Source organism: Trachurus japonicus, chromosome 15 (assembly GCF_045865225.1).
Source record: "Trachurus japonicus isolate A0001 chromosome 15, Traja_1.0".
Classification (NCBI taxonomy): domain Eukaryota; kingdom Metazoa; phylum Chordata; class Actinopteri; order Carangiformes; family Carangidae; genus Trachurus; species Trachurus japonicus.
Window position 1 is genome coordinate 9173606 of NC_140921.1, and position 19562 is coordinate 9193167.

Genomic DNA, 19562 nt, shown 5'->3' on the forward strand with positions numbered 1-19562 from the left:
GGAAAAAAGAAGTAGTCTGTAACAAGGCCGATTAGAATAATCCACTTGGGCTCGACTCCAGGCACTTGATCAGAGGAAGCGTTGCCACAACAATACTCGCACTCATCAGCTATAAACAGCAAGGCATGAAATATGTGGAGCAGGTCAGGAAAAGGACTTGGACATTAGAAACACGGTGAGGAATGTAAACCCCGGGGCCGTGTTGTTGAAAGCAGATGTGAACATAGTGAAGATGGCACCAGAAGACTGACCCACGAGGACACATCTGAAAACGATCTGAGCTGCTGAAACAGTCACACCTCTCTGAACCGGTTTCAACCGTGAACATCACACATCACACATCACACGTCCAAGCAGGGGCACCAAGAAAAATACACACTTTTCAGACTTCAAAAGTGCACAAAAGGAGGACCAGATCTTTTTCCCCCAGTGCACGAGGAGCGCAGACCACTCGCACCTCCACCCTCTCCGTTCCTAAATGGAGAGACTGGAGTCGGACCCTTCGGCGCCAAATTCCTGCTGAGAATTAAATTAACTCATCAAAACAAACTACCGGTTGCTCCAAGAGACTGGCATCTCCACAGGCTGGAGGACCGCTCCCACAGAAAACAGGGTCCTCAGTCGGAGCCTGAGGCTGTTTTGGAGGATCAGAGCAGCAGAAAATATGTCAGGTACTGAGAAAAGGGAGAATACGACCCATGACCAATGTGTCCCATCATCATCCCGATGTCTCCCTCTTCTTTCCACTGGTCGTAATACTGGCTAATAAAAGCAGCTTAGAGGGGAATAATTAAAAACAGTGGTGGCTCTGTTTTTATTTATGAATACCTTCTGTAACGTTCATGTGAATCAGACTTCCCAAAATCTAACTTAGGCTCCCTTAAATTAAAAGAAGACTTGGAATAAGCCTCGAAAATAGCGGCTAAAATAGGAGAAAACGTTTTTTTTATGGGAGGAGGAATGGAAGAAATTAATTTCACACGAGGGTCTATAATAGGTGCACTTACCCGAACTTATTCGTCAGACATTTCCAAAAAATATCTTTTGTTACATAATGTTGTCATCAGGTTACTATTCCAGTTTAGGCTAGGATCAATCAATCTTTCCTAATGTTATTGTTTGTCTGTCAAACAAATCCCAAAGAGTTTCAGTTTACTACGATTAAAGACTTTGAAAACCGGCTGAATTTGGGAGTCTTGGCATTTTTGTCTTGATTGACTAATTGGTTAATTAACAAACTGTTTCAGCTCTACTAGTTTTGTTGGACAGGAAGATATTCTCATGGTTTAATCAAATGTTATCTATACAAGCACACAGGACTGGAATTACTAATCTCCGGAGAGGAAAACAAATACCACCGTGTGAACGTCATAGCATGGTGAACAAACAAACCCAAAAAATAAAACCAGAAAAGCTTAAAAGCAGCAGAGACCACTTGTTCCTATGTTTTGTCCATTTTTTAACTAGCGGTTGCTTTTTTTTTTTTTTTTGCAGTTTCCAGGGCCAGTCTGCTGTCTGTGCTTCGTCAGAGCAGCCGACTGGTTTTCCTGTAAGCTGCGCTGGGAGGGAGGGAGGCTAACTCGATGACAGAAGGTAGGGGAAGAAATAGGAGGGCCAGCGTTTGAATTACAGCCTCATCAATGATTCAGTGGGAAGAAGAACACAGGCCGCCGGTGTATGCACACACACACACAGACACACAGACAACAAATAGCTCTGTTGGTAGACGACGTGCAACAAGACACAAACCCAAGCAAGGCCTCTTGGACACACAATAATGCACACAGTCATGGATGCAGACACATGAACACACACTGGGTTTATAAATACACATGGATACTTGGTCATATGGACATGCAATCAAACACACACACCAAGTGTTTCTGGAGCCAGGCACCATCTCCTGATTGTACGAAGCACACAATGTGACCTTCTTCGAGGCATGCAACGTGCGTGAGCCGTGTTCCCAGAATGACAGGCGTTCATCTGCATTCATCAGCGCTACGGGGGGGGGGGGGGGGGGGGGGAACACCCAGCCTGTTATTTAAACTGCTCTTATTTAACTTCAATACGCATTTTGGGAAAATTTGCTCAAAAATGAAAGCTCATTACTGGAAGGTGATATTGGGGTTAACATGTGACATTCACCAGGCATTAAAAAGCTCCGTGTTTGCTCTTTTCATAAACAGTTTCATCTAAATGTATGTCAAAGACCAAGCTATTAATATTCAACAGGCAAATACAATCCAAGTATGAGTTTGGTCATTTTCCACCTTTACCTATTGTGCGGATAATTACCTGACGATACGTTGTAGATCACAGAATCGCTGGTGCAGTTGAGCCACCGTTCGTTACGGAGCGAAAATGCGGTGATCTGATAATGTGTGAGTGTTTAATCCCACTGCTTCCCTATTGTCTTCAGCAACGAGGAAGGAATGCCAAGGACAGCTGCAACCTACAGCAATTCATCACCGGTTAACTGGGTTAGTGTGCAACTGTACAGCAACGCCGAGTGTCATCCGTTTAGGGCTGGGCGATATAACGATCTCGATACGGGATCGCGATAAATCTTTGAACGATTTCGATAATAAGCTATGGCCCTATTCCTCGATATCACATGAAAGTAAATATGCGCGACAGCAGCCGGCCACACTTCCGTCTGATACTCCGCCTCCTGTCCTGAGCATGCAGAGCTTGTTTGAGCTGCTGCAGCTAAAGGGAGGAAGGATAAGATGGATAGATAGATAGATATACTTTATTGATCCCAAGCTGTGATAAAGTGAAAGTTGTAAAAGAGGGAGGAAATGAGTGGAGGTGGAGCCGATGGCAACTGAAGCGATTGTGAACGTGTGGAGCATCAGTTCGTCTGTCCCGGCTAAAGAAGCCTGTCAGTGTGGAGTCAGAGCAACCTGATGATAGCCTACCACGGTCAGAAAGTGGAGGAAACACGGAGCTGCTTGTGACGTTTATTCTGCGGTAACATGTCTGTTTGCTCATGTACAGTGTGAAGAACATGCGCTAGGCTCAGGCCCCCACATACTCCGGCGTATTTGACTCCGCGGATGTCCGCGTGCACTCGAGGCAGACGAGGACCCAAAGCGGGCGTCCGCCGGTCACTTCCGTGCAAAGCTCAATTTTTATGACCGCGCGGACTCAATCTGTTTCAAATGTGATACTGTATGCTTGCCTATGAAACCGCAAAAGTCCGCGGACAGTGCGCGCGGAGTCAAATCCACTCACAGTATGCGCCGACAGCCTCTCTCCCTCCCTCTCTCTCTGTCAGCGCCGCGCGCACACACACACGGAGCGTCGCGTCGGAGCGGTGAAGTGAAACAACAACCTGCAGATCACCTGAGTTGACGTGAACTGCGCTCGTGGTTACCGAGTCAGATCAATAAATAGGCTTTATGCACAGCTCCACTACTTCCTGAGCTCAAACAGGCTCCTTTCCTTCCTGTCTTACATTATTGGACAAACTGATGAATCCAGGTGTGTCTGACAGTTGTTGTGACTACTGAGGTCAGAGTCAGACACACCTGGATTCATCAGAGTGGGCTCGGCATAAAGCCTGCAGAGCAGCTAAATAGCTAAATATTTGTCTACAACCTGTTCAAATAACTAGAAAGACTAAAGCCTCATGATTGACACATTTTAGAGCTGATGTATGGTAGAAAAAAGACAACAGAAAACAACAGCAACAACAATGTAAATCAAATCAAACTGTGGATTATTGAACTGTTCCACCCTTAATGAACATTAAAGTGAACTCATGTCATCCTCCCAAACTGAACACATTCTCTGGTTTCTTCAGGATTCAGTCAGGATGCTGCTTGAACTGGCAGCGGCAGCAAAAAATACATATCGAGACGATATCGAGAATCGATCAATATGGAAAAACATATCGTGATAACGTTTTTTTGCCATATCGCCCAGCCCTACATCCGTTCCACACAGGAATGTAGGTGACTGTAAACAAGTACAAGGAGGGTGGGGGGGACGGGACGCCCGCCTTCGGTCAGAGTGAAAGATTCAAGAGAAATCATTTCAAGATATGGTTGAAAAGATATAAAATGTCGAAACTGGTGTAAAATATTTCCATTCCCACACTCGGCTACATGATGACATGATTACTTTGCTGTGCCCCCCCCGGCAGAAAACAACGAGTTGCGTGCTCGGGGCTGATTCATGTTTCCGTTCGCCATCCGTTCCTGTTTGGGCCTTTTCAGTTGTTGGTGACTGAGGGCTGATTTTCTCTTCGGGGGGTTTTTACGAGGGAACGGTCTGTGTTGGTCTGACTGTGCTGCACCTGGTCATAGTTTGTAATCATTAGCCCCTTGTCCAGCCAAATGAGACGGTCTAGTGCTTAGCGCTGCTGCGGCGGCGGTGGCGGCGGCAGGGGTTAGGTTGGGTCTTTGGCAGCGTTTCCACTTCAGACCTCTGGCTCTATCTCCTAGACCTTTAAAATAAAACAGACTTAGCGTTTCTGGAAAGTGCACTTAAAGCGGACTTAAAGTTTATCTTTAGTCTAAACAACAGTTTCACATGTTATGTAATCGAGTTCATGTACAAATTGGGTGTTTCATAACTCAGCAACTTTCTTCTCTTGCTACATCGAGCACAAGGAAAGACCCTCAGACTTTGATTATTTAATGGATTTTCAAGCAATTACTGCCCCGCGTTTCTCCCGCATTTACAGAAACAGCAGTAATCCCCCGGGGGAAGTCGCAAGGGTCAACAAGTTACACACTTGACTTTGTGTCAAGTGTGGGTGTGTGCGAGGATGTGCTCACAAGCTCATTTGAGACAGGAAGGTTGGAAAGTGAAGCAGGAAATGGCAATCATGCATGATCAGAGGGGAGTCGATAATTACAGGTTTGTGTCTACATATGAAAATGTGTCCTCAAGAGTGTGTGTGTGTTATTATAGCAGTAGTTTCAGCTGCAGTGTCCTATATTTAACAAACTATACAATAGAGAAACCACAGAAATGGCACTGTGAGAATCTCACAAACACAAACACATGCGTTCGCTCTCACAAACCCGTTCTCTCACACTTAATGTAAAACCTCAATAGTGCTTTCAGTTTCTGAAAGTGAAGTGTTGTGATGCGATTAGAGGAAACGAACGTCCTCTCGACAACAGACTGTGGTTTTAAGTTTGGGCGGAGGTGTCAAACACGATATCGGACGCACCCTAAATATAAAAGTATTAAGATGAAGAAAGCAGTTTGTCTCTTCTCAGGTGCAGACACCATGCAAAAGTAAAAAAAAAAAAAAAAAAAAAAAGCAGCATCTACAGTATTACTTGACAGCTTATTGTCCTTATCTGGGACATTTCAGCCACATTTACTTACTTGTGCTGATATTTATGTCCCCAATTTGTATAATTGTCTTTCCGGTTCTGGCTCAACAACATCCATCCAGTGTAAACATCAAAATGTATGTACAATGTCAAGGATGCAGTGAAATACGACAAAGCAGCACAACAATGGTTCACTATATTCATTATTACACTATATAAATATGTGTAAAGCTCAAAGTTTAGCTCAAAGTCTAATACAAAAACCACCAGTCACAATTGTTTTTGGAAGCAGATAAGAACACAGAAACACAATTTTAGCCTCTAAAATATCATTTTAGAAAATGCCGTAAGGTAATGTCCTCTGACGTCTTGTATTGCCGAGGCCAAAACCAAAATAAATTCAGTTTACAGTGACATGAAACAGATAAAACAAAACAGCGGATTCCTCACAGTGAGTGCTTGGGCAGAAATGTTTGATTCAATTATCAAAATGGCCGCAGATTAAATTTCTGCCAATCAACTTACTTATGCATCACTTCAGCTCAGAGTTTGGTCGGATATTGAATAAATGTGATGAGCAGAAACAGGCCCTGACCTCGACATCATGGAGTCAGTCTGCGTCACGAGAAGAGACGGGGGTGTGGGGTGTTGGGGGGCTGAAACAAACAACCTGCCAAAAATCTTTAGAAACTACAAGGAGAGCTGGTGCTGCATGATGGAAGGTATTGGTTGTGGATGTTTTTTTGTTTGTTAGTTTTTTTCCAGTATATTGTTGGCTGTAAACTGGCACTTGATGTAAATGTTCTTTTGTTTTGTTTTTTAAAAAAAGGAGCAGGTATGATAAGTTTTCTTCATCCTGCTCCTTTCAAATCCTAGGATTGGAACGAATAATAAAAAGAAATGAAATGTTGCCTGATGAATAAAAACCATTCACTGCATCCTCACTTTTCCTTTAGTGTCTGTGTTGTTAGTTTCCTCCCCAAAAAATGATTCAGTTTCTACTTGTCAGCACATCCGCGACATTATTATGACACAATTAACACAACTTTTCCACCAACGTTCATAAATAAGGAAGCTATTCATGAACTTAGCCGGCTTACCGTTAATATAATAAAAAGTGGCCAAATAGGACCGTGGATTCCCCTAACAGCTTTTTCTTTATACTATGTTTCACTCCCTCCCCTCCCTCCCTCACTTTTCTGACTCAGGTATTGGCAGCAGGAGAGAAACGTTAGTGTTACTTTCATAAGGCAGCGCAGCAAAGGGAGGAACGACACAAACACAAACTAGGCAACTGTGAAGGATGAATAAGTGCGGAGGTGGCGAGAGAGAAATGAGAAATGAGAAATGAGGAATTTATTCTTCGTTTTTCATGGAACAATAAAAGGTGACCAATACTCACACCGGTGCAAAAACTAAAACCAAAATAGCTCTCTGAATAAATAATAAATATTCTCTTCAGAGGAGTGAGATTAAGGCAGGTGCTGTGATGAAAAAGGACCACACGTCATTGTTCAGTCGAGTTCTTGTGCGGGTGTACTTTCTCTGCCGTGTGTTGTCTTTTACACGTACGTTAACGCCATTACTGTGAAGCCACTGGATTTCAATAATTCATGTGGTTTACAATAAACAGATCCACGCAAACCTGAGTTTACATAATTTATATGTGGATGTGTGGTGACCTGCAGGAAGCAATCAGGTTATTACTAGCAAATAACAGAGGGGGAGAACATGGAGGGAGTTGTTCTGGGTGGGTGTTTGTTCTCCTCGTTGACGATGATTTTCGCAGCTTTACACTTCACAAAATGTGCAGATTTGGCAGAGATAAAACCAGAGGTGCAGCCAAAATGATCCTTTAAAAAGGATTTGATGTTTGAGCTCTTGTCTCTCATTTGTTTTTGCCATACAAAGCTTAGCTTAGCTACTCAGACAGGGCAACACCCAACACAGACAGCCACAGTTGTCCAGGTGGAGCTGGCACTTTTGAATTTGTACATTTTGGTTTGACAGGTGTCAAGTTGTTGACTATAATTAGACTGTTTTAAGGTGTGTTCGTACAAAACAGCAGCAGTGTGAATGCCTGTCATGTCAGTGCAAAGACAATAGACGCTTCGGCTTAGGGGCAAAGAAGTGCTGAATACAGCTGTGATGATTAATCGATTTATCATTTAGTCGCCTGGCTGGAAACGAATGGACAACTTCTTTTGATACTCATATAATTGTTTTAGTCGTTTCTTTTAAGACAAAATGTCCTATTTGCCTTTCCTAGCTTTACAAATGTGAATATTTGATGCTTCATCTTGTTGTTAAATGACGGTTTATGATTCTAATTCATGGATATATGGAGAAAGGAGGAGGATAACAAAGAGATGTGAAGTTTCTGAAGTGAGGTATCTGGTTTTCAGCGCACAGTGAACCAACATGTGTCTGCACAGAGGAGCTTTAGGTTAGAAAGCGTAGATGAGAAGTCGACTGACAATGATTCTGACAGGAGCGAGAGTATAGAAGAAGTACTGACTGAGCACAAGCTGCCTCAAGCAACACTATGGAAAAACGCTGGTGGTTTAAACCCCCCCCTCCCTCCCCTTCCTCTCCTCTTCTTCCCTACCTCACAGAAACAAGGCCATAAAAACGTGCCCACTGTCTGACCCACTTTCCATGACAGACGTAATCTCCTTCCACAAACTTCTGCCTGTTTACCAGCCCAGCGGAGAGTAAAGCCGGACCGGGAGGAGGACGGGTGCCAAGCTCCTCACACACAGCGGGGGGAAAGCTGCTGCTCCACTGTTGCCGATGATGATTACACCCCCAGATCCCATCGGCGCTGGCTGCCTGATCACACCGCACAACTGTCTGCAGGCACATCCGCACACGGAGATACAAAAAAATGCAAACACTTTCCCAATAACATGTACATACTTGGCTTCGATTCTCAAATGCACTCATGTTAAACGACCAGCTGCTGCGTGGCACGATTGTTACAGCTTTCATCTATTTCCACTGAGCAAATAACGCCATTAAAGCAGGTTTCCACACAGTTCACACTTACCTCAGCCTAAACAGAAAATTACTCAATTAGTTCACCCCGTTAACCCTCAGCAATCTCTGCCTCAACTCGTTTTAAAGCCACGCTGCGCTGCAGGCCAACTTTCACATGTCACAGTATCACTGGCCTATAAAAAGTTGCCGTCAACCATTTTCACTAGTGGTGGTAGTGAGTTTAGCAAATCTGTGAAACCTGGAAAACAGAAGAGTTTGGACACATTATTTAGACTGAGGTGATGGAAGAGCCCAACACACTCACAGATGAAAAAAAAAAAAAAGAGAACAGTTTATTAAAGTCTGTTCTTCCTCTGCCACCAAATTGTTATGTTAAACTTTCATAAACGAGCGAATCCAATTTTCTAAACATTTTCCAGTTGCTCTGTAACAAAGGAATGTGGGAAGAAGTGAACTGTTTATCAACCGCTGTGTATTTTATGTCACCAGTGGGCTTCAGAAGCCACAAATGCTCTCAAAGGCTTCTGAAAAATATGCTTAATATACGATACATATCCTGGTATATTGCAACCAATGCAGCAGGGATTTAGTTTTTTTTTGTTTTGTTTTGTTTTAATCCTAGTGATGCTGGATATAAATGCAATAACGATGCTGCTGAATATCAAAAAAGCCACATTTGTTAGACTGATGATAAGCACATTTGTAATGTTGTTATAATAGTGGAAATGAGTTTTATGGTCCTACTCTGGAGGACAAATCTTGCTGCGCCTATAAAAGACGTGTAAAATATTTAAGTGAAATAAAAACTTTTCAAATAATTGATGAAATGGCGAGGTTATGAGTTTTCTTTTTTGTTTTTTTTGTTTTTTGTTCCTGGGCACTTGTGATACAGCATCCGGCCCGGGCCGAGGCTGGGAGGCCTATCTGTGTCCCCACGGAACGGGTTACTAAGGATACGGGCAGCACTGAGCCTCCATTAAGACATCAGAGCTCTCTCAGCGCTCCTGTCTGACACCATCGGCTCCGGTTTCCTCCCTGAAATTGAGACTCCACTGAAACCGTGTTGGAGGCAAACGCGCACTCAGGGCCCGGAGGCAACACACACACACACCCAATGCAAATGGGCAAACATAAACGCGTGTGCAGTATGTGCAACACTTACACTTACACTCTTGCCCCTGTTACACGGGCAAACGCTGTGATCCAAGCACTTCACACTAGAAGTTATTGCCATTTATAGGACTGTGAGAATGCAGACTTAAATAGCCCGTGCAAAAATATAATAAAGGCTCGTCATCCTTCCTCACAACAGGCTCATGTGTAGCTGTCGCCAACAGATTCAGCTCAGTTGCACCTGATAAAAAAAGTTGTTGTGCTGTCTTATTTGACTCACCTGCTTTACAAATCACAGGTGCAAACCTTCAGTTTTAAGTGTGCAGACCTTAAGCTCTCTTGGTAAATGAGTTACCACCGCTGAGAGGATGAAATGCACTGAACAACAACTCAAAAACAAAAGAAAAACCTCCAGATTAATCATCACACTGACACGCAGACAATAGAAATAAGGCCCGGGGCATCCTGGTGGTGGGGAGTTAATGCATGTCTGTCTTTACGTGACATTTCCAAAACGGGGAAGGGAAGTCAGCGAGATCCATATCAGCAACAACAAAAAAAAGTTATCGCATCATCATTTACCAACCAGTAAAGTCTGACAAGACAGAAAGAGAGAGAGAGAGTGGGAGGGTGGGAAGAAGGGAGGGGGTGAGAGAGAGGCTCACACAGAAAGAGATTGGACAAAGTGAAAGAAAGAAAGGGAGGGATGAAGGGGAGGAGAGGAGAAGGGAGGGGAGGTCATTAACTGGCAATCATGCTTTGGTAATGGCAAGAGTCCATGCATTTGGTTAATTCCTTATCAGGCAATGTTCCCTTTCTCTCTCAACCCCCCACCCCCATCACTCCCACTCCCACCCCCCCCCCCACTATGACAGGTCATCATGCAGACTGGAAGTGATGTAAACTAATATCTGCATCTCTAAAAAACCTACACACACACACACGGATACACTGTCTGCTCTGCACACACCATGAGCTTTATCTGCACCGAGCCCGTTGATTTGCACTGAGATAAAACAAAGCAGGTGCATGAGTGTGTGTGCGTGCGTGCAGTGTGTGAGTGTGAGTGTGAGTGTGTTGCAGGACACTTGACAAAGCATAGTGGTGCTGCCGCCGCTGCCGCTGCTGCTGCTGCTGCAGTGAAGCCTCTGTGGTTAGTGACTTACCTGCCGAGTGCTCAATCACTTTAAACCCGAGGTGAGCTGACGTCATTAACACATTCTAGATTTTTAACGGACAAAAACGCACGCGACCGTTCATCATCATCATCACAGAGATAGAATGTAGAATGTAGAATGTAGAATGTAGAACACTGGGTCACTGGGCAACAGCCGAACTGACGACCGTTATAGTGTCTGTATAGCTGTTTTCACCGGTTTGTCTCGTTACTGTGTGTTTGTTTGTGTTGTTAACGGGTTACAGTGGGAAGTCAGGTTGGTTTGTAGACATGTACTCACAGTGATATGACTGATGAAGTCCTCCTCTTTATTGTCTCGGCTCGGTGTGGCTCGGCTCGGCTCTGTGTGGCTCTGTGGCTCTGCCCGTCTTTCCCCCAACTTGCTGAGGCTAGCAGCGGGCTAGCTAACGATCCGCCGGGCTCATACACACACACACATTAAAAACACACACACACGAGGGATTTTTTTGTCTTCTTGCCCCGGTTCAGCAATAAAAATATAAAACAAAAAGAAAAAGGGTAAAAATGGACGCCAATAAAAAGGGATCTCTGTGTTGTGTGTCCTCCTCTTCCCTGCAGTTAGGAGTTACCAACGGTCACCGCGCGAGAGAAAAATATCACTGTATGTGTGTGTTTTTTTTTTAATGACAGGGCTCTCGGTGTGTGTGAGTGTGTGCTGTAGTCTGTCCTTTGTTGTGAGCATCCCAGCGTAAACACTGAGCCGACCCGTCCTGTCCGTTCACTGTGGCTGTGGGAGGAGACACGGAGAAAGAAACACACACACACACACACACACACACACACACACACGCGCGCGCGCGCGTTGAGGTTGAGAGACGTTCGCTTACGTCGCCGCTAAGGATTCTGGGGCGTGTAGTTCTTTAACTCGCTGCCGGCCGGCCAGAGGAGGGGAGAGGGCTCCTTGTACGGTCGCCCAGAGAGTAGAGTAGGGTGACCCAGGGTCGACCCAAGTCTCCATGGGGCCCTAAGCAAAATCTTATTTTGGCTCCACATATTACTGCCAATAATATTGATTATTGATCATTTAGCTACACACCTGCTACAATATTTGGCTTTAAATCTGAAATAGTCGCAAATTTAGCTAAAAGTGCAGCCTGGGGTCGATGTACACTTTATATTCAAATTGATATAGCCTACTAAGTGGGATAGTCTACTGAATGTCATATGGGCCTACGTACAACAAAAGTAACCAAATAAGTCAATAGACAATGCATTTGCTGTCATCACATCATCTGCTTTTTTTTTTTTTTTTTTAAACTGCAACAGCAATGTGCAACAACAACAACTATTAAGGGTTTTTGTAATTACACAGGATTTCTCCAGGGATGGACAGAGGTTATGAAGTCACTATAGCTTTAAAAAAGTTAATCGCTCTTTTGGGCCCCTTAGGGCTCATGGGCAGCTGCTGAGTTCAGTTGGGCCGGCTCTGGGGCGACCACCAGATAATCCTTAAAAAGAAATAATAATAATAATGAATAGTAATGAATTATTTTATCTAAGTTTTAAGGTTTCAAATAAAGAATGATTGATTTTATCTTTCCTCAAATTTGACACTTTGTCTCCAGGATAAGGTGTATAATTGTAGCTTAATAATAAGTGTAGACTGAACTTGAACCTGAAGTGTCATGATAAATTTTTACTCATTTAAAAGGTCTTGCTGTAAAGTTTTCTGATGACACTCAGTAGGACGGCAGCATGAGCTCACCTTCAACACCAGTTTGACCTTCAGGGGCCCCACCGCTTCATCGACCTCCACGTTGAACTTTGGTGCAAACGTGTGAGATTCGGGCTCCACACACACACACACACACGTGAGTCACTCTCCCTCATGTGCACCTGCATGCTCGCCTTCATTCAAAACACACCTTAGCCAGCTCGCATACCACGAGAGCTTCTGGGACGACTTGTACGGTTGTTTCTGCCACTATCAGCTCATCTTTAACTATTGAACGCTGCTTCCTTCTTTGCAATTAGTTTTAGAAGCCACTTTAATAAAGTTGCAGTGTGCACAAAGTTGAGTTTGAGTAGTGCAGCTTATGTACCAGCTCAAACTTGAAACTGCTGCAAGTTTTACCCGATGCAAAAGATGATACAGGAGTGTGCAACTTTCATGCACTCATTAGTTTGTGTTTTCAGTGTTGCTGCTGTAACTTTGTCCTGTTTCCAGTTGTTGTTTCATATCAAACAATACATCAGAGAACACAAAGACTAATAATAAGAATAGATCTACGTCAGAAACATGTAATTAATCACACTCATGGGAGAAATATGGCTGAGTCATTATAATATTCCACCAAATATAAATATTATTGAAAGAGCTTTGAGAGATCGTTGCAACACAAATCCCATCATGCACCACTGGAGCTTCGTGTCCTGCCCATACGCTGCACAGGTGGAACACACAAAACTTAGTCTAATGAAGTTAAAAAACCTTTATTTATTTAAGCAATACAGCCCCTTGGTACAGTCTGGTATAGTTACAGTGCACACCATATGAAATTCACGTTACTGGTTTGATAACAGTTACATAATTCCTCTCTATGCTCTCACACTTCCACATTGCCCCTAAAAATGTTCCATCATTGCCTGAAAATTAATAAAATAGCTTGTGATTTGCATTTTTTAAGAGCCACTGCATGTAATTGACACTATAAATTATGTTTATATGTTTTCCCAACAGTGGAAAATCTCCAGGAACATGTGCACATTCTCCACGGTATTGCTCCACATTAGGGTAATTCAGAAGCTCACACAGCCACTAAATCAAACAGAAATTCAAAGCTGATCGATTATCAAGTATAATAGTGAATATGAGCGATGTACCTGGTGATGGGATCGATAAAACTGGTGAAATCAAACCTCAAAAAAGAAATTTTTTATACAAAAGTTTCACAGTTGTCGACACAATTGGCCGTCGTTTTGTTTCTCTATACCCAGGATTTGAGAAGAAGCTGTGAATCTGTCCCAGATGTGGAGCAAAACACCATCACTACTCCAGCTGTGTGTGTGTGTGCATGTGTGAGAGAGAGAGTGTGTGTGTGTCTGTGTATATATATATTAATTGGTTTGAGTGGGGGACAACTCCTTCAATGTGAGAATGGGTGGAAAAACCAGGTGAAGCCAAGAACAGATTTAACACAACTTAACTATCCTCACGGTAATCACACACACACACACACACACACACACACACACTCATGCATGCACATAGAGACAGACTTATTTTTATTCTGCCGAGTCGCTGTAAAAGACACACTTACGTTTGCTAATAAAATGCACGCCTGCTGCCACACTGAACGCCGGGAGTGAGTGAGTAGTGGGCGTCACAGGCTCAAGTGTTTTTCACCATGAGGCTGCAGAGACTCTGCCCTTAAGAAACATAAGAAACCATGTGTGTGTGTGTGTGTGTGTGTGTGTGTGTGTGTGTGTGTGTGTGTGTGTGTCTGAACTGAACTGAACTGAACTGACACACACATTCATGCACACACGCCTTACATAATCTTTGCACACATTTTAATCTGTGTTTGAACCCTCCTGTTTACGTTGCTACGGTTACAGCACCAACACCTCCTCTCCTGGACGTTTCCAGGGCGAGCATAGGGGGAAGCAGCAGAGCAGACACACCTTCCTTTGATTCGAGCGGGGGGTGAAAAGAGCTGCAGCAACAGTTCGACTTCAGCAGCTCCTGATGGATGTTTTGACAAGTGCTTCTCTCTCCAGGAGCCAATGGGGCTGCACGTCCGTGTGAAACGTCAGGACTTTTTGAAAAATGGTGCACGGTGCCTGTGGCCTGATTACAGCCCGCAGGTACACTGTGTGTCTGGACTTGTGCTCTCTCTCTGTGCCTGAGAGTAAACTCTTTTTATACCCTGTGAACTTTGGTGCACACATGTATTGATATTGTAACAAAAAACAAAAGTTTGCATATTATCTCCCAAACTGGTGGACATTTTTACCTTACCTTTTACCTTATTTACACATTCATTAGTCTTTGTTATTTATGCAAAAAACAGGAAACAGGAAAATATAGCCTAGAATTGAGTCAGAAATAAATTGCAAAATATGCAAAAGTAAATATGCAAACTTAATATGCAAAACTAAATATGTAAAACACAAGATCAGGAAATATGAAAGTGAAAAAAAATAACATGTAAAAGTAGCAACAGAAAATGCATTTTAAAAAATAGCACTATTGCTTTTCTGCAGTGCACCGTCATTACACTTGCACACACTTCTACATGCTACACAACTCTATTTTTATATTGTGTATTTCCAAAATGTGGGTTTTTTTTACTCTATATCTTTTTTTTTTTCATATTTAGTTTTATTGTATTTTGTACTTTTTAACAGTCTCTCTTGTTCTTGCACACACATACCAAGTCAAACTCCTTGTATGTGTAAAAACTACTTGTGCTTTGTGGTAAAAGTTGCATATTTTGATTTAGGCTACCTGCAAAAACCTTACCAGTTGGTTGTGAATGTAAAAAAACAACAACAAAAAAAAAACACATTTCTTTTATTTTGACTGTTATAAGAAATGCATGGAAGTTCATAAAGAAAACAGCCAAAGCTTCAACTACAAAACAACTGTATAGCCTAATAGTGGTGAACCGAGTGACATCAACGGGGGATTTTTTTAGATTACATCAAGATGAGTTTGAAACAGTGAACTGTAAACTATTAGGACCTTGTGTCTTAGATCATGAGTCCTGAAACTAAGTAAAAACACCAGAGGAGAGTTTGAGCTGCAGCTGTTGAGGAAGTCTGAACTGTATATATTATATATATTAGCTCTAAGAGGAAACAGAAATACAGTCTCAACGTCCTTCCTTCCATCCTGACTGAAACGGAGGTGAGACGTTGCTTCTACCTGCAGAGGATGACAAAATAATGTTTGATCCTCCACAAACAGGACACGATTTTAGGTTTTCACAGCTCAGTGCGCAGGTCGGCTCAGAGGACGCAGCTCTGACTGTCGCTGAGTGTTTTGACAGAGCTTGACCTCTGACCTCGGTCTGTTCAGCAGCTCCCGCTCCGAGTGATTACAGAGCTGCTCCCAGCCTCTAAAAAAAGCTATTTTTGAAAAAAAAAGGGGGATGAAAATAGCCGATATTTCCATTATTCAGCCGGAGTTATTTTAGCATCAAAAACAAGACAAACAGATCTGTTTTTTGACCTGATTTACTGAACTTGATACACGCACGCATGCACGTAGCTATGATGTAAGCGGCCTAAATTTGTGCAAAAAAAAAGCATCTGTTCCCGTCCCATGTGATGCTGCCAGTGGACACAGAGAGCGTGTGGTGTGGTGTGACTTGCTCTGAGGGCAGACTGTTCTCAGAGAGCATTTTTATTCTTTGTTGTTGTTGTGTGATAAGACCAAAACATAGCAACAGCTGGGCTTCGTTCAACGGCCGCCGCCACAGCCGCCGCCGCCGCCGCCGCCGTGCAGGGCAGGGCAGGGGAGGGGAGAGGCTCGGCCTGCACGGAGAAGTCTTCACTGCTGTGACAGGATTATGTGATAGAAACATGCTGTGCTCATGCGTAGCCAAATATTAAATAACACTACTGTCCCGTGTTTGAGGGGCCGAGCTCGGTGCTGTTGTCGTGCTGCCATGGTGACAGTAACCATGCACAGGATAATGTTTACAGAATGTTTAGCATATCACAAAGCAGGCACATAGGGTGACTGGACCAGATGAATCAAATGTTTGTGTGTGTGTGTGTCTGTCTGTGTCTGTGTGAGTGTGTGTGTGTGTGTCTGTGTGTGCTGGCATTGCAAGACTAAGTGCATTTTTCACTGACAGATTCTGGTATTGTTGAGTTGCCAGTTGCTAATATTGTGAATGGATGCAGTGTGTGCAGCCAAGTGAAAACTACTATATAACTACATTACAGTAACATTTAGCCTATATGTGTGTAGCTATGAGTGCAACTGAGTGAGTGAGGTCGTTTTTTTAACGTCTACATTACGTGGTCTGTGCATATGTTACTGCAATGTGGTGTAATATGCTCCAGATGTTGTTTTGTATAAACGAAACACTGGGCAACACCGCGCTTGGTAACAGAGTTGCTTAATCACTGTGAGTGTGAGTGTGTGTGTGTGTGTTGTGAAGGGATGATCTGCTTCCTGATAAGATTTCAAAATACCACCAGCAGCAGCAGCAGCAGCACCTGTCTGCACGCATCATGACACACACACACACACACAAAGGCACAGAGAGATATCTACCCAGTGATATCCGACAAACCTCCAGTGCAGCTATAAGGTTGTAAACGCTTTACGAGCAGATAAACCAGAAAATTCAAGAGTCAGACAACTGGCAAGATCTTTTTTTTTTTCCATCTCAGCTGCTGGTGCGTCGGCTCGGCTCGCTGTGTGGCTCACATGAGACGACGGTGCATTAAAAAACTGTGTCAAATGAACTTCTGCAGAATAAAAAGTCAATGTTTTATTCATTTTGCATGAGAAGGACGCAGGTTTAGTCGATCTCTGCATCTATCAACTGAAAATTAAAGAGAGGAAATCTTGCTGTTTTTAGGGCGGCATGGTGGAGCAGTGGTTAGCACTGTGACCTCACAGCAAGAAACTGATGGGTTTGATCCCTGAGCCTTTCTATGTGGAGTTTGCATGTTCTCCCTCTCTCTGTATGAGTTCTCTCCAGGTCCAAAGTCATGCACAAGAGGTTGATTGGTTGCAACCCAGCGTGGATAAGTGTGGTGGACTGGACAATGAATGGATGGATCTTACTATTATTGAATTTGTAGTTTTTTTTCTAAATAAATACAGATATTTGTTGGGTGGTTGATCAGTTTGTCACTACTTTGGTCCGCTAGCTTTATTGGCCAAGTATGTTGCACACACATACAAGGAATCTGACTTTTTTGTTACTGAACAATAATAAAACAATCCGAAATACAAATAATACAAATATAGTTACTGTAGATAAAAAGTGGTCAGTGGAATAAGAGTGGTCAATTGGTACCCAGTTGTGCAAATCAGCAAAAATAAATAATAAATACTGGATAAAGGAGTATTTCAAATATGTATAATAGCATGCAGGATATGACAGTGACAGTGTGTGGTGATAAAAGTCTACATTTTGATTAAAATCATCAACTACTACACTTACTTTTCTCTACAACTGCTAAACTGATTCATGGTCCACAGAGGAAGAACTATTTTACTTCCTCAGTGAAGGTTTTCAACACATAAATATCTGTTTGATGCAGGACATTTGCAGCTCCCAGATGTTGCAGTTGAATGATTTCATTCACCTTTGTTGTTCTGATTTTCCATCCACTGTCATTACTGTATATGAAGAGGAGGTTTGGTCGGTGGCACAGACTCTACTTTATTCCCCTTCAGAGGAAGAGGGTGAAACAATATGATGTAATCAAAAACAATAACATGCGAATGTGTTAATTTAAGGCAGGTCACACACAGTCACAGTCTCCTCGTGCTGCTTTATGTTTTTATAACTCGCTGTGTTCCCACTCAGGTATTTTTATGTGCAAATTGAAAATGTACTTAAAAGCAGGTGGAGGAAACTCTCCTGATGTGAACGTGTTAACATGCTGACGTAAGCCTTCAGCTCAAAGCGCTGCTGGGTCTAATTACAGCCTCGCGGAGCTGCTAGCATGGCTGCAGACTCTTTGGTCTTGTTGTATGAATTAAAGTCTGTGATAAATGTGATGTAGTTTAAAAGAAAACGAGCCATGAACTCATGCTGCAATTAGGTGGATTTTGCCGTACAAGCAGGATTTTTTGACCAAACTTCCCGGTGCAGCTCAGCTCAGCTCTCTCTGCCTATTTCACCCTGTTCCCTCAAGTAGGCTATGATGCAACGTTGTCCCTGCACTATAGCTACACCGTGTTGTCTCACTTCCCTCTGAGCTGCTGACACACATTCACTTTGTTAGTTGCAAACTCTGCACAGAGCGACTGTGATGTCTCCAAATCCCCCAGACGACGACTCAAACAGATGGAAACAGGCTCAGCGATAATCACCATCAGCAGCTCAGTGAGTGGTGATATCATTTCAGATTGTGGTCGCAACACAGATCAAACACACATCGGTGCATCTTCACGTCTGTGTAATGATGACGGTGGTGAAGAGAAAAAGGAAGGTGAACAAACATCTACAACAGAAAACAGTCTGTAGCTCTTGAGTCGGATGAGATGCTGATTAAAACACTGAGACGTTGTTGATTAATTTGAATGAACCTGTTTATAGTGTTTATGTGTCCCTGAGCAAGGCATCAGCGGTCGATTACCAGCAAGAGACAGATGAAGCAGCTCCCTGGGTGGAGGTAAACAACAAGACAACGATTTGTTTTCTGCAGAGGATTTTCATTTACTGAACGTCTCATTGCTGTTCACTTCATATCAGGTGCTAACAGGGCCGTTGCTAGTAATGTAGTAGTGTAGTAACAAGATGGTTTTCACAGCTCCTACTTCCTGAAATTAAGTGGGCATTTTTATTTCCTGTCCTTTTCTATTGGGTGATGTGATTAATCAGGTGTGCCTGGGCAATACGGGAGATTGACTTGAATGTGGCATTCAAGAGGATTGGATGCTGTTTTTACAGGATCGTCCGTCCCACAGGTGACTGACACTTTTTCATTTTTGTGAAGAATCATTCAAATAACTGGTTGCAATCGGAGTGTGAAGAGGTTTTTCAAACAAAATAGCTCCAGAATAGAAATCTCCAACCCTATACCTTTAAAGTCACATTGTTGCTAGCTAACTAAAAACTTTCTAGTTTAACGGTACTCAGCTCCAGGTCAGCTTCAAGACAGATTCATTTGAGAATCTGTATTTTGACTAAAATTCATCTTCATTAGAAAACTTGAGTAGGTTAAGTCTCAGTTTTCTTTGAGGAACTCGATTTGGGTCGAATCCATTTCAAAAAGTCAGTGATTGTAAAAGTTGAAGCTCTTCAACTAGT

The 19562-nt window shown here is 43.0% G+C and overlaps 1 protein-coding gene across 2 annotated transcripts in view; it reads right to left on the bottom strand.

Annotated features, from left to right (window-relative positions):
- Positions 1 to 11305, bottom strand: part of peli1b (pellino E3 ubiquitin protein ligase 1b) — a 52442-nt gene extending 41137 nt beyond the window's left edge. The window contains exon 1 of one of the 2 annotated variants that reach the window (XM_085799443.1): positions 10871 to 11305. The gene's annotated coding sequence lies outside the window, so the exon portion shown is untranslated. Of the gene's footprint in view, positions 1 to 10860 lie in introns of both variants that reach the window. The other variant, XM_085799444.1, reaches the window with a different exon arrangement.
- Between the last annotated feature and the right edge of the window lie 8257 nt (positions 11306 to 19562).